Source organism: Musca domestica, unplaced genomic scaffold (assembly GCF_030504385.1).
Source record: "Musca domestica strain aabys unplaced genomic scaffold, Musca_domestica.polishedcontigs.V.1.1 6, whole genome shotgun sequence".
NCBI classification, from domain to species: Eukaryota; Metazoa; Arthropoda; class Insecta; order Diptera; family Muscidae; genus Musca; species Musca domestica.
In genome coordinates this window covers 21474202-21491569 of record NW_026712363.1, presented here as the reverse complement: position 1 = coordinate 21491569, position 17368 = coordinate 21474202, and the positions used below count along the sequence as shown (strand labels likewise).

Genomic DNA, 17368 nt, shown 5'->3' with positions numbered 1-17368 from the left:
GCTGGAATTAATATTAAAATTTATGTTTTGAGTCATAAACAGAAAATTGTACTGAAAATGAATACTTAGCGAATGCTTACAAAATAAATTCCAATAATTATAATAATAATAATAATAATAATATAATAATAATAATAATAATAATAATAATAATAATAATAATAATAATAATAATAATAATAATATAATAATAATAATATAATAATAATAATAATATAATAATATATAGTAATAATAATAATAATAATAATAATAATAATAATAATAATAATAATAATAATATAATAATAATAATAATAATAATAATAATAATAATAATATAATATAATAATAATAATAATAATAATAATAATAATAATGATAGTAATAATAATAATAATAATAATAGTAATAATAATAAAATAATATAATAATATAATAATAATATAATAATAATATAATAATATATAATAATATAATAATAATAATATAATAATAATAATAATAATATAATAATAATAATAATAATAATAATAATAATAATATAAAATAATAATAATAATAATAATAATATAATATAATAATAATAATAATATAATATAATATAATAATAATAATAATAATATAATAAATAATAATAATATAATAATAATAATAAATATATAAAATAATAATAATAATAATAATAATAATAATAATAATATAATAATAATAATAATAATAATAATAAAATAATAATAATACTAATATATAATATAATAATAATAATATAATAATAATAATAATAATAATAATATAATAATATAATAATAATAATAATAATAATAAAATAATAATATATAATTATATTATTATAATAATATAATAATATAATAATATTATATATTATTATTATTATAATAATAATAATAATAATAATAATAATATAATAATATAATAATAATAATTAAACTATAAAATATATAGACATTACAATCTTGAAAAATTCATATTAAATTTTTTTACACCAATAATAATAATATATAATAATAATAATAATAATAATAATAATAATAATAATATAATAATAATAATAATAATAATAATAATAATAAATAATAATATAATAATAATAATAATAATAATAATAATAAATAATAATAAAATAATATAATAATAATAATAATAATAATAATAATATAATAATAATAATAATATAATAATAATAATAATAAATATAATAATAATAATATAATAATAATATAATAATAAATAATAATATAATAATAATAATAATAATAATATATAATAATAATATAATAATAATAATAATAATAATAATAATAATAATATATTATTATTATTATTATTAATATTATTAATATAATAATATAATATAATAATAATAATATAATAAAATAATAATAATAATAATAATAATAATAATAATAATAATAATAATAATAATAATAATAATAATAATAATAATAATAATAATAATAATAATAATAATAATAATAATAATAATAATAATAATAATAATAATAATAATAATAATAGTAATAATAATAATAATTAAACTATAAAAATATATAGACATTACAATCTTGAAAAATTCATATTAAATTTTTTTTTGCTACACCCACTCCAATACACATTCACATCCATGTAGTGGTAGTACAACATTCAGTAACTAACGTCAATCACTCGGTAATCTATTCATTGATATTTGTACGTATGTATTTCAATGGAAATGCATACATCCACACAAATGTTTACATAAATATATACATGCAAAATAAACAGAGTGTGTGTGTGTTCAACATATACATGCGTCTAAAACCAATTCAAACTCAAAAACAAAAACAAAACAAACCTTGAACCATATTCTCGGGGGAGGAGCAATCAAAAGCTGAGCGTTGAAAACTAAATAATGGCTGTATTTTCAAAGTATTTTGATATTGCTAATTTTTAAAGGTTTTTTTTAGAGGTTTAACGGTTATTAATATACAAATATTCGATATAGTACTTTAAAATCCTCGGTCTTGTGGCTACCGTGGTGATATATAATTTGCTATGTATTATCGAATTTTGTTTTAGACACAATATTCCTTTTAAGGGAAACCTATAAAAAAATATTTTTTCATCAAAAACGGAAGGAGAGAATGTTTTCATTAAAAGTTGGCACATACTTCGACACCAGATATTGCGATTATGAACTCTTACGTTCTATATCAAAAAAAAAAAAAAAAAAAAAAAAAAAAAAAAACAGTAAACAAAGACTTAAAGTCGGGCGAGGCCGACTTTATGATACCCTACACCACTTTGCTAATTTAGTTGAGCTCCTCATAACAATTAAAAGTTGTTATGGGAGAATTCAATCATACACCCTATGATTATAAATATAATTTAAAATGACTAAATATGCCGAAGCATTTGTATCTTTTAAAATCTTTAATCCAAATCTGAACCGATCTCCATCAATTTGGCGAAGATATTTCTGAGCTGTATTTGATATATTTCCCTGAATATCGTTGTTACGGAGTGCATATTACGGCTGTGGGTAACAAATACAACAAATCGGATGAACAATATATATGGGAGCTATAGCTATATCTGAACCGATCTTCACCAGATTTGGCATACTACCTTCTAGACTCAATAAACTCAAATATTAGATGTTTGGTACACAATAAAATGCAAATCGGACGAAGTTATATATGGGAGCTATATCCAAATCTGAACCGATCTCGATAAAATTTAGCAAAGGTATTTCTGAGCTTCATTTGATATATTTCTCCAAATGTTTTTTGTTACAGAGTGCATATTACGGCTGCGGAGGACAAAAATAACAAATCGAATGAAAAATATATATGGGAGCTATAGCTATATCTGAACCGATTTCGATAAAATTTGGCATACTTATTTTCAGACCTAATTTGGTTGTATGTGCAAAATTTCATACTATTCGGGCTGATATAAGACGTTTGATGCACAATAAAAAGCAAATCGGACGAAGATATATATGGGAGTTAGATCTAAATTTTTACCGATTATCTTCAATTTCAATAGGGTTCGTTCTTGGGCCAAACAAATGTTATTTGGAAAATTTCATCTCAAACGAATAATAACTGTCTATCTCGTTTCCTTTTGCCTGTTACAAACAAATGCACAAAGACATAATAACTTGTGGTGTAGGGTATAATTAAATACTCACATTTAAATCTAAAAATTTCAAAGAATGGCGTATGGAATATTTAAGTTGGACACCAAGAACAACCATCGATTCATAAAGAATTTTTCGATTCACCGGTGTCCATCCATCTGTGGAAATCATTTTAGCTTCCGAACGAAATGAAGTAGGTTGATCAAAAGTTACTCCGATTTCGTTTATGTCTGCAGGACTTCTGAGCTTTGTTGGTCAACGTCTTGGTATTGGATCTATATAACTTTACCGCCAGATTTACTATAAATTGGCAGTTTGTAGGAAACATCCTTGCATAGAACTGTCATATAGGTTTCCCCATATTCATTGTACCTCCACATATTCGTATTTAAAGAATTTCAGCCACAATTTTTCAATAGAATTATCTCAATCTTAGTATTTGGAGTTCGTAATACGTCTACGTTTTCATGTAGTCTCCATACTATTGTGCCTTCAGATATTCGGTATTTCAAAAAATTGTGTCACAATTTTGAACGGAATTAGTTAAAACTTGATATTATGAGTTCGTAATAAATACTTCTATGACAGAAAATTTACACCCACGCCTTAGTATAACCCTCATATAACGGTACCTCCCTATATTCGGTAATTTTATGATTTTAACTAGTTTATCTCAAACTTGATGTTGATTCATCACCTTCTCTGACAGATAATTGGTCCCCGTTTTCGTATAGCTCCATATAACTGTAACGCCAGATATACGAAATTTTTAAAGTTATATCGTCATTATTCTACGATTTTTTCTACACTGTGCAAGTTTCTGCCAAGTGGGGGGAGGTATTAAAAATTCTGCTCGGCTGAACTTAGTTACTTTTTTACTCGTTTATGGAAATTTTTTCCACGACCTTGTTTAAGATTTCAGTCATAAAAGGAATATAAAATTTATTTTTTGACATAGAGTGTCATATACAAAATATCTCCATAAATCTCCGAATAAATCGTATATAAACAGGTTAAACAGATTATCGAGATGCAGAGTATGTATGGAAGTCTTTAACCTTAGAAAAAAAAACTAGAATAAAATATGAAAATATGGCCAAAACTGTTTCAATCAATAAAATCAGACAGTACAGGGTGAGATAAAAAATACTGCAACAAAGTCAAAAGCCATAGTTTTTATTATTTTTATATCCTACACCACAAGGTGGTCAGGGTATTATGTCTTTGTGCATTTGTTTCTAACAGACAAAATGAAACGAGATAGACCAATAGTTACTTTTGATGATCTGCATAGAATTACATTCTGAGTCGATTTATGCATGTCCGACCGTCTGTCCATGTAGTTTTGTAAACAAAGTACAGTTCACATTTATTGCCCTATCCAGATGAAATTTTGCACAAATCATTTGTTTGGCCCAAGGACGAACCCTATTGAAATTGGAAATAATCGGTCAAAATTTAGATATAGCTCCCATATATATATCTTCGTCCGATTTGCCGAAATTTTGCAAATACAATTAGGCCTGAAATATAGTATGCCAAATTTTATAAAAATCGGTTAAGATTTGGATATAGCTCCCATATAAAATTTCGACCGGTTTACGTTTTATTGTGCACCAAACGTCCAATATTTGTCCAAATGGGATGGAATTTGGCACTTACGACCGAATTGAGTGTAGAAGTTAGTATGTCAAATTTAGTGAAGATCATTTCAGATATAGCTATAGCTCCTATATATATATATATATATATATATATATAGGCCTTTTGTGTATATATATATATATATATATATATATATATATATATATATATATATATATATATATATATATATATATATATATATATATATATATATAAATATATAAATATATATATATTTGGTCTTTAAGTCCATCACATTCGTAATATGCGCCCCACATGAATGATATTTGATACCTGATATCAGATAAAGCCCAAAAATAGTTGATTTTAATTTTATTAAAATCTGTTCAGATTTGGATATACCTCTCGTATACATCTTCGTCCGATTTCAGGTTAATTGTGCACCAAATGGCCAATATCAGCTCAAATGGCATGAAGTTTGGCAAATCCGACCGAATTCAGCCTAGAAGCAAGTACACAATTTTTAGTAAAAATCGGTTCAGATATAGCTATAGATCCCATATATACTATTCATCCGATTTGTTACATTTGTTATCCTCAGCCGCAACATGCACTCCGCAACAACGATATTCAGGGAAAAATATCAAATACTGCTCAGAAATATCTTTGCCAAATTTTATTGAAATCGTTTCCGATTTGGATATAGCTCCCATATATATCTTTATCCGATTTCAAATTAATTGTGCACCAAATGGGCAATACAAGTACGAATTTAAAAGATACAAATGCTTCGGCATATATAGTCCTTTGAACTTTAAATTATAATTATATATAATTATAATTATGATTAAAATTATAATTATAGCGTGTATGTTGAATTTTCCCATTAAAACGTTTAATTTTTATGCGGAGCTCTACTAAATTAGCAAAGTAGTGTTGGGTATCTTAAAGTCGGCCCCGCCAGACTTTAAGACTTTCTTTACTGGTATTTTTTATTTTAATGTCGGAAATAGCATATTATTTTAGAATAAGTTTAAATTTGTTGGAATTGGTCACGTTTGGCGCAAATTATGGGTTTAAATCGGCCAAGCAAATCGTCATACGCTGTCCGAATGTTGCCCTGCGGTATTTTGACCCATTCCCGGCGAAGCGCTTGCTTAAGGTGATCGAATAATACGAACGGAGAGCAACCATCGGCTGTTATGGCGGTCCACACCATCACCATAGCCAGCGCTTGAGTTATTGTGGCCAACCGAAGGGGCACATTTTCAGCTGACCTCCTTGGCAAGTAAACACGATAATTTTGTTTATTTGCAAACCCCTGGACAACGAATGTTTTCTCATCGGAGAAAACCAAACTCGGCAGTTCGCCACTTTCGGCCAAGCGAAGCTCTATTGAATCTTTTTTCTTTCCGTTGCGGTGTAAGTTCAATGGCTTTACACCGAACTCATTTTTCAATATTTGCCGAATGGAATATTGCGATATGTACAGCTCACGAGTCATTTTTCGGCCACTGCGACGCGGGCTTCGATCAAGTCGCTGCTTTACTTTTCGAACCATTTTTGCTGATGTTGCTGTTTTCTTCCGTCCACTTCCTTGACTTCGTCGGGCTACACTTCCAGTATCACGGTAACGAGCGATGGTACGAGACACAAAAGGCCTATCCACATTTAAATGCTGGAGTGCTCTGACGATAGTCATTGGTGGTTTTTCAGCCAAATATAAAGATATTACACTATCACCCTTGAATTCCATCACGAATAACTTTTTTTTCTGGAAAATTCTCACCAAAATGCTTTTGTACGCTTGTAAACAATATAATGAGCTGTCACTGGAATAATTTTAACAGCTATCGAACGAGTGACTTAGAAATGACAGCAGTCTGAAGTTGGTTGCAGTTTTTTCATCTCACCCTATATTGTCTGACGTAACACATATTATATAGTATTTTCGGTCAGCAATGAAAAAAATATCACCCTATCAAATTTCGTGATCCCCCAAAGATATGTGTTTTCCGCAAGTTTGTCTTTCTTATTCATTAACTCTTTGGATAATATACATGCCTTTATGACATAGATGCCCAGTAGTGGCTGATTTCAGCAATTTCAACTCACACGTATTCTTACGCTCTTTTGTTTGATCGCCAATCAACCAATAGGAAAGCAGAAATATGAGTGGGAGAGACAAGCTACACAGGAGAAGTTCTGTGTAATATTAACATTTAATCGTAATCGAGAATGCTGTTAGTGAACACATAAACTGAAAATTATTGCGATATGTCAATGATGTCATTTGAAAAGTATTTTATGATACAAAATGCTTTTGATGATATGCAATGTTTTATATGTTATAAGATATTAAAAAAATAAGAAATATATTTAAAAAAAAAACATTTTGAAACTACTTAAATAAATGCATTTATCAAGAGTATTACTAAAACATGTATATTCATTAATTTTACATTTCATAGAAAAAGAAAAAAAATGACGACACCCGCCACACATATGCTTTCGTCGCTATCTCGTTGACGACTAAATAAAATGAATAGAAAAATCTTTTCTTCCAGTGTTATTTTGTCGCTCTCACCAACACTATTACATTGGGCATCTATGCTTTATGAATAATTTCTACCTTTCATTTCCATTTCACCTTCTACTCAATTCTTGTTTCTACAACTTTCACAAAGAAGCGAATACCATTTAGGGGAGAAACAAGAAAGAAAATCCATTTGGCGTATTAAAATATCCCCCCTTTACAAAACTATGTTTTATGCAGCAACGCTGTACCCTGTTTTCGTTATTACATTCCCCGTTGTTTTTGCTTAATTTTCTCCATAAAATGCAAGTTTCAATTGCACACATATGAACATTAAAAGGATGGTTTAACTGCTAAAGCGCTATTCACTCGCTCTCTCTCTCTCTCGTCTTTTGAAGCAATTTCAAAGTACCATATAGTATTGGGTATATGTGAATGCGACTGTGAATGTAATTTATTATTTATTTCAACATTTTTTTATGTTGCAATGAAATCAATAATAAAATTGAAATAACTTAACCCAAATACATTCATACATACAGATGTGTTGAGGCAAACCGGTAGACAGACCAAGGCAACAGAGTCAATGTGGCAAAGCTAGACCCATTGAAACACATACATACATACATACACCACCAATAACACCACTTACTCTCTCGGTCTTTATAAAAGTCAAACCAGGATATGAATATTGTCACAAACATTTACACTCCCTCAAACACACACACAGACATACCTGCTGTTTGTGGTGACTTGTATGTGTGTCAAAAGGAAGGATATGGTGAAGTACAATTGCATATGATTATTAATGGATGGGCGAGAGGTTGCGGAGGGGTACACGGCCATCAATACCACAACTACATGTGTAGTTTTTTTGCTGTTTTATTTCATTTTTTGTTTTTCATGAATCTCTGCAGTTGAATGGTGGACAAATAAAACACACACATGCACACACCTACTAAAAAACAGCGTTTGCCCACGTTTACACTGATTTTTTGTTTTCTTTTTTTACGTTGTTTGTCTGTCGCATATTTTCATTTCTTTTTTAAATATTCACTACAAATCCCACTCACATAAAAATCCATTTGTGAAAAAATTAAATTGCATTGCTTGTGGATGGACAAGATCGAATTTTGAGGATACTATGATGAGTAATGCTTGATGTGGATTTATGAGAGATGCTATGTCACACACAAAGTGGAACTCATGAGAGTAGTACAATAAGGCGATACTTAGTTTATCGGTTCGCTGGAGACATTTTAATTACACTTTATAAATACAGAAAAAAATATTATTTACATAAAAGAAACCACGACAGTAGAGGAAATATAGACCGGAAACGGGAGTTTCGACCGACTATATGATACCTTACACCACTATGCATATTTAGTAGAGCTACCCGTAACGAAGTGAAGTGGATCATACCGTGAAGTGGATCAAACCGACTATGAAACTGCTTTGAATGCTTATTTTGGTTATAAATTGAAATCAGAAGAAATTGATTTTAACCAAATTTGACGGAGGCATTTTTACCTCTTGTACTTAATAATATTGCTATAGAGAACATGCTTTGCCTTCGCGAAATTTGGTTTTCTCCGATGAGAAAACATTCGTCGTCCAGCAAGTCGTAAATGAACAAAATTATTGTGTTTACTTACCAAAGAGGTCAGATGAAAATGTGCACCTGGCCACCAGAACTCAAGCTTCTGCCATGGTGATGATGTTGGTCGCCATAACAAACGATGGTCGCTCCTCGTTCGTGGCATCAGAATAAATGCCGAATGTTGTCGCAAAAATATTCTGGAGGGTGTATTAAAGTCTTGGACATGCAAACATTTTGGCCGCAGACCTTGGACATTTCAACAGGACTCAGCACAATCACACGTGCCACCCATGTATGGTTATAAAATGAGGTTCCTCGCTTCATTTTCAGCGCACTATGGCCACCAAAATCTCCGGATACCAATCTGTTGGACTTTTGTGTCTGAAGTAATTCATGCAAAAGCTGACCTGTTCGAACAAATCTAAGCATATTCTAAAATTTTTAGCTTTCATTCAATACAATTAAAAAAATGTAGAAATTATGGCGTTTGACTTTGTTGCAGTTTTCTTATCTCACCCTGTAGAGCATACCAACTATGAAACTTATTTGAATTCGTACCATGGTTTTAGAATATGCACAAATTTGACCTAGGTCTTTGTATCTCTAGTACCAAATAATATTGCTGTATAGTGCATGACATGACTTTGGTAAAATATATCCAAATTGGGCTGCTATCACATATATAACCGTAAAATCGGATGAAAATTGTTATCGAAACTATAAAAAGGTCGGAACCGATCTCGACAAAATTTGGCAGAGGTATTTTCGATGTATCTCGCTTCCTTCTCCACGTTACAAACAAATGCCCGAAAACATAATGCCCTTACCACTCTGTGGTGTGGGGTACAATTAGGGTAATTAGGGTTTTTTTTTTAATTAGGAGTTTTTCTTTTTATACCCTGCACCTTGTAAAGGAGAGGGTATATTGACTTGGTCATTCCGTTTGTAACATTTCTAAATATTCGGCGTTGACCCTGTAAGCATAAAATTCCATGTCGATTTAACGATGTCCGTCTGTCTGTATATTGAAATCACGATACAATCCAAATTTTTCTACGTAGAGTTTCAAAATTTGGCAGAACAATTTGTATTTTGTCTAGAATGATTGGTATTGAAAATGATCGGTCCACGTTTTGGGGTTGCCCCTACATACCGGTACCTCCCGACATTCGGTATTTTGATGATTTTCGCCACATTTTTTTCACGGATTTGCCTAAAAATGTATATTTGTAGGTCATAATGGATTTTAGCTTCGCGTGCGATACATTGCATACCCCCCATATAACGGTACCCTCCGATATTCGGTATTTGTTTGACTTTTGCAACAAATTTTCCACAGATTTGTCTAAAAATTGGTATTTGTAGTTCGTGAAGGGCTCTAGCTCCGGTAGGTGAACCAAAAGGTTCACCTTTTGGTATTTCCCCATGGCCCATGGATTGGTCCAAAAATTGTTATTTTTAGTTCATAATGGGTTCTAGTTCCGGCTGCTGAACATTGAATATTTAGGTCCACGTTTTCCTATAGCGCACATATAACGATACCCACCGATATTCGGCATTTTGACGATTTTTGCAACATTTTTCCACAGATTTGTCTAAAAATTGTTATTTGTATAGCCCTATTTTGTTATAGCCCCCATATAACTGTATAACTGCAGCAAGGATGCAAATATTTTCATTTTCAAAAAACTGCAACAAAGTCAAACGCTATAACTTTTAATTTTTTTTTTTTTTAATTTTATTGAATGAAACAAAAAATGTCGGAAATAGCACCAAATTTTAGAATAATTTTAGATTTATTACAAATGATCACCTTTGGCACGAACTATGGCCTTTAAACGGCCAATGAAACCGTCACACGCTGCACGAATGTTGCTCTGCGGTATTTTGGCCCATTTCTAGCGAAGCGCCTGCTTGAGGTGATCGACATTTTGGTATTTTTAAGTGCCAACCTTGTTCACCACTTTCGCCCAACTCTTTAGCTCTTTTGAGTCTATTTTCATTCTGTTGCGAGCTCATTTTTCAGTATTTGTTGAATGGAATATTGCGATATGTTCAGCTCACGAGCCATTTTTCGGCTACTGCGACGCGGGTTTCGATCAAGTCGCTTCTTTCCTTTTCGAACCATTTCTGCTGATGTTGCTGTTTTCTACCGTCCACTTCCTTGACGTCGGGCTAAGCTACCACTATCACGGTAACGAGCGATGGTACGAGACACAAAAAAATTATTCAAATTTAAATGCTGGAGTGCTCTTACGATTGTCACTTGTGGTTTTCCAGCCAAATATAAAGAAATCACGCTATCACGCTTGAATTCCATCACGAATAACTTTTTTCTGGAAAATTCTCACCAAAATGCTTAGACTTTTGATAGCTTTCGGAATCTATAATATAATTTTATAGCAAATAAATTTTTAGACAATTTTCACGTATTGCGCCCTTATTATAAGAATTTTGAACCAGATTCTAAAAAAACCAAAACCAAACCCCTTTTAGTGGCTCTCATGAAGTTTAAATAATTAAAGCCAAATATCTAGGCACAATTTTCGGCTGTCAACTACGAGCTGTAATGGAACATTCGCATTATTATCTCAGTGTGCATTCATAAACGGAACCCTTTGTAATCTATAACAAAAAATATTTAGCTCTCTCTAATTTTACTCCTCCTTCATTTTTCTGTTTCACGTAGTTATAATTTCAATTGTAACTGCATATCCACCAACCTAACCTATATGTATTATTGCCGAAGAAAAAGTAAGGATTCCAAGGTATTTTAATCCAAAATATTTAAATAATGTGATAGACTCGGAGGACAAGAACGAAAATTTTAAATAAGTTATATAATTCTCGAAAATGTATTTGAAATCAACTCTTTTTAACGTTAAATGGTGCAGTTAGTAATACCTTAACAAAAATGTCATTTCTTGATGAAGGGTATTCCTAGAAATCAGCACTTTCTCTCTCTCTTTTACTCTCAGACACACTCTCACATCCAACACAAAAAAATTAATTGGTTTATTGAAAATATTGAATTTCTCTGCAATCGATTGTGGTAAAGGACATAAATATCAACATGCACTCGCTCGTATACCACATGCCCACGAACAAACAAACGCTCACTAGCTTTAGTCTTTATACCTATATGTGTCTGAATATATTTACCCTCAACGTTCTCCCATACCCCCTATCGCCATTTCCAGATAAATCAATTCAATTTGAAAAAATGTTAAAAGGGATTTTATTTTTGTTTCCGGAGATTTAAATGTCCAATTTCTGTGGAAGGTTTAGTTTGGAAAGTTTGAATCCGGGTGGAGGGTTACAGAGGTTGTGCATATATTATAAACACAGCTGTCAAATTAAAAGTAAATGCGGCTTATAGAAACGAAGCTAGGATTTTGAAAAGGGGTCATATGTTTTCAACGGAATGATGTTACAGATAGACAAAAAGGAATTCATCATCATAATGAATGATATTGAGAAGATAGGTCGGGAAAAAAGAATGTATGTATATATGGGCTGAAAAGGATACATGATCAATTTCAGTTATCATGCTGAATCGATCAATCTGTCATTGTATTAAAGTTTGTTATTCCGTCTATAACTTCACGAAATATCCACTTTAAATCCCACAAAGTTTATAAATTTTTGATCCATCTAAAACTTAACTCGATTTAGTCATGTCTGTCCGTCAGTCTTTGAAAGTCTTTCTAATTTCCGAAGGAAATAAAGAAGATTTATAAAATTATACTCCCGTGGATTTTAGGTGCCGACCTATTTAAAGTGTTTTGGGTATTTTTTATTCATAATTTTAAACCGAATTTGCTGTGAACCTACAGTTTGTGTTTCCTATATAACATCCTTGAAAGAACTGTACATATAAATCCAAGTCCTTTATGTTACTTTACCTCTCGACTTCCGGTATTTCAAGTTATGTTTCAATTTTTCGGCGGATTTGGATGTAATTTGGAATTTTTGAGCTCGTAATGTTTATTTCCCGTCTATGAAAGGAAATTGCCTATATAGCCCCCATCGGATTTGATTGAAATTTCGGCACAAAAGGTCAACATTTTCTTAGAAAGAATTATCCAATTTTTTGCAAACTTTGCAAATCCTAATATTTGTATTAGTTATACAGGGTTGCCCATATTCGACGGACCCATCTGGCAATGCCAACTCCTTCAAGTTCCTCATCCACAAAGGGTTACAATTTTCAATATCAACAATTTGTAATTGCAACCAACTTCAGACTGCTGTCATTTCTACGCCACTCGTCCGACAGCTGTTAAAATTATTCCAGTGACAGCTCATTATACTGTTTACAAGCGTACACATCGCTCGTTACCGTGATACAGGTAGCGTAGGCCGACGGCAAGGAAGTAGACGGAAGAAAACATCAACATCAGCAGAAATGGTTCGAAAAGTAAAGAAGCGACTAGTCAAAATAATCGTGTTTAATTGCCAAAGAGGTCAGCTGAAAAGTGTGCACCTTCTGTTGGCCACTAGAACTCAAGCGTCGGCTATGGTGATGGTGTGGGCCGCCATAACAGCCGAATAAATGCCGAATATTATCGCGAACATATTCTGGAGGGGGTATTAAAGTCTGGGCACGCAAATATTTTGGCCGCAGACCTTGGACATTCCAACAGGACTCAGCACCATCGCACTCAGCACGCGCCACCCAAGAATTGGTACAAAATGAGGTTCCTCGCATAATTTGCAGCGAATAATGGCCACCAAAAGCTCCGAATACCAATCCGTTGGACTATTGTGTCTGGAGTATTTTGGAAAGCAAGGTTGGCACTTAAAAAATACCAAAGTGTCCATCACCTCAAGCAAGCGCTTAGTTCTAATTGAGTGTAAAAAACGGCCAACTTCTTCAAGTACCTCCGCCACAAGGGTCACGATTGTCTTCAAATTTCACGCATCCCGATATTCTTAGTAACACAAGAACAGGATGGGACACATTGGTTCACTCCTTTTGGTACCTGCCAAAATAAGTGACAATATTTTGACTAAAAAAAGTACGATTCCGATTCTCTTCAAACTTCACACATTCAAGTATTTGTGTCAACACGAAAGCTGATGCCTTGAGACTCTTAGTGAGTTTAACCACTTTTCTTGCACTTATACCAAATTTAATACTTATCGTACTCAGATATGGAATTTTGTACCATTTACTTTTCCTACGCCAAAAAGTATAGATTTTCCAATTCTCCTCGTCGTCTAGTACCCCTGCAGTACTAATTTTGCACAATGTCTTTCCGAACGTATTTTTTACCCACCACTGTGACGTGTTATTTTCGTCTACAAAGGTCTCCATAAGAACCACTATGCCTCATGAATGAAAGGATTAGAATTCTCACTTTTCGCCGGGATGAAAATAAGGCGTTCTTGAGAAAGAAGCACACATAAAACCCCTAATATTGGGATTGTGTTCAAAATGATTGCAGACAAAAACCCCATAATGGGGTAGGAATTTTTAACCTTATTACAGCACAGTAATTTGTTCGTGCGGGAAGTACCCGGTTATTCGACCCGAAAATTCGGGTATACGGATAAAATCTCAATTTTAGGACTTTTAAATATTTTCACATTTAGCAAGGCTAGAGGAAAGTTTAAAATTTAGTATTTAGATCTTAATACCCCATAATGGGTCCATTTTTGATTTTTTAGGGGGATTTCAAAATGTTCCGGTACAAAAATTTACCGGCTCAAATGAACTCAATATATGCCCTCACTTTAAATATGTATTTATATAAGTTTTAAAACCTGAATTTGCATCCGAACTATAGGGTCAAATAAACGGGTAAACGGGTATTTCCCCCACGAAAAAAACCTTGCTGTAATCAGATTAAAGATGTTTTCGCTGTTCGGGTTATAATGGCAATGCAATCAGCTCAGAGGAGTTCCACGATGATGATACTCGGGTTATAATCGTAGGTTTTGGTGAATGACGTTTGACGATGAGTAGATGTGGGCTATGTTACGGTCTACGACAACATCTATGTTACTACTCAAGATTTCGGTTGGGATAGCGAGCCTAGTAAAGTTCGACTGAGACAGCGAGCCCGAAGCCCCCAATGTCAATACAGGGTTGCCCATATTCGACGGACCCATTTTTTTTTCGGCCATTTCGATGACTTTTTGGGCCCATTCCAAACGACGAGGCTTGTCCACAAGGAACAAATGCAAATCAATGCGAATAATCCGTTGTAAAGTGGACCGAGCCATGCCCAACTGCTGAGAACGGCGTTTTTGGGATGTCCTTGGGGACCTCTCAACACTGGTTCGTACGGCAGCGATATTCTCGGCCGATCGCCTTGGTCGACTTTTATATGGCCTCTTCGGATTAGAAAGAGCCTTACCAGTCGAAAATTTTTCGTATAAACGCTTAATGGTGTTCTAAGAAGGCGCACTTCTCACATTTTTTAATGTTTTAAAAGCACGTTGAGTTTTCACAATTGACTTGTTGTAAATTTCAACTATTTCAGAGCGCTCGCGTGGCGTGTATTGGTTCATGGTAAAAATCAGCTTGGACTGACGCTTCAAACGCGGTATGTCATTAAGCGATGTGACATCTCTGTCAAAAGTTATGGCGTTGCCAGATGGGTCCGTCGAATATGGGCAACCCTGTACATTCCCGACCACTCAAGGTAATTAAAGCCAGCTACATGCCCTTTATGGAAATGCACTGCAGTAGCGAGCCTGATCTGTCAACTGACACAAAAAGTGAATGAAAATTATTCCTCTATATGTGTTGTTATGATGCTGATGTTATTGAGCGTTGTTGGCCATTGTTGGGCAGTATTTTGCTTGCAGTCAGGTGAAGTTCGGAATTGAGTTATATCGGTCAACGGTTAATGATTTGAGTCATTTCTTTCAAAGGAATTGTTTTTGGAAATTGTTCGTAGGGATAGTTATCTTTCTAGATATAGGACCACGTTTTAGTATAGCCTCCATAAAAAAGTATCTCCTGATATTCGGTTTGTTATTATTTCACTCTGATTTTTCAATGGGATGGTCTGAAATTGATATGTATATATCCTAATATTTACTTATACCTCTGACGGAAAATTATCTACATAATTCCACTCCCAGGTGGTTACGACATCGTGGTAAACCTATATTTTAAATTTTAGATATTTTAAGGGAATTTTGATTGGAAATCTGCAAGCAAATTGTCTAGATAGTTCCACGTGTGCGCATAACCTCCATGTAACTTTACCTCCGCTATTCGAGACTTGGATGATTTTACCCGCATTTTTCATAGGAATTGTTTTGTCTTATTAAGTTCCTAGTGGGTATAATCCCCCTGGCAGAAAATTGTCTACATAGGTCCGCATTTTGTTAAAATTCTCATATTTCATATATATATATATATATATATATATATATATATATATATATATATATATATATATATATATATATATATATATATATATATTCTGCATTTTGATTATTTTCTAACGTAAATGTTTAAAATTTTACATTTAAAGTTTTTGGTGGGTACCAATCCCTCTGACAAAAAGAGATCCATATAGATCTACCCCCTCCTATGTAGGGACTTTATAACGGCGTTACGGGCTTTTCGTTAATTTGATGATTTTTACCAAAATTTTTAATGAAATCTGGTTTTTAAAACTCTCAGTAGATAACAACCCTTGTGTCAGAAAATTAAGTAAGTAGCTTCACCTTTGGGTATAGCTTCCAAAACCCCAGTCCTGTCTGGCGTCGGGACATCACCCTCAAAACACATCAACTTCAGGATTACAGAGCTACAGACGTTTCGCCTGGGCGTCAATCACTCCTTACTCAACTCTTCCATACACATGTATGTTCATAATTGTTACACACATGGTGGAGGACATTAAAGGTTATACTCGACCCAAATTTACTAGATTTTTTTTTTTTAAATTTTTATGACCTACTTCTTTTTCATTCAATTTGAAGGAGATAATATTAATGTTCCCATCATTTGACAAAAATTATGATACGTAGGTAGTATTTGCATCGCTCTAATACCCAACCGAATTTTCCACAACTAAATTTTAATTACCGAATCGTGCACAACAAAAGCCGTAATGATATTTTCAAACCAAATTGAAATAACTAAAATATAAACCTATTTCATCCGAAAACTATTCTGTGCTGACATTGCACAAAAATTGCCAAAGTGAAATGATTTTAATTTAAACCCACACAGGCACGCACACACACATTGACAACACGTTTTAAATAATGCATTTGTTCACAAAACAATCGAAAACGTGATCATCATTTAAGGTTTATGGCCGTTGATGACAATGGAGATAATTCTCATCCACATCCATATCAACTAAATGCAGAAAACAAAAAGAAAAAAAAAACTTCAATAAAAACAATTTTCCTAACAAATTTCTGGAAAATCATTAAATTGTCGCTTTACAATAAATTAATGTAGTTGTTGGTGTCGTGGTTGTTGTTGTTATTTTTGCCTAAAATGAGCTTCAAACAC

The 17368-nt window shown here is 32.4% G+C and overlaps 1 protein-coding gene across 1 annotated transcript in view; it reads left to right on the top strand.

Moving 5' to 3' along the window:
* LOC101900285 (uncharacterized) overlaps positions 1–17368 on the top strand; it is a 510960-nt gene that overhangs the window by 240786 nt on the left and 252806 nt on the right. The gene's annotated exons all lie outside the window — the stretch shown is intronic.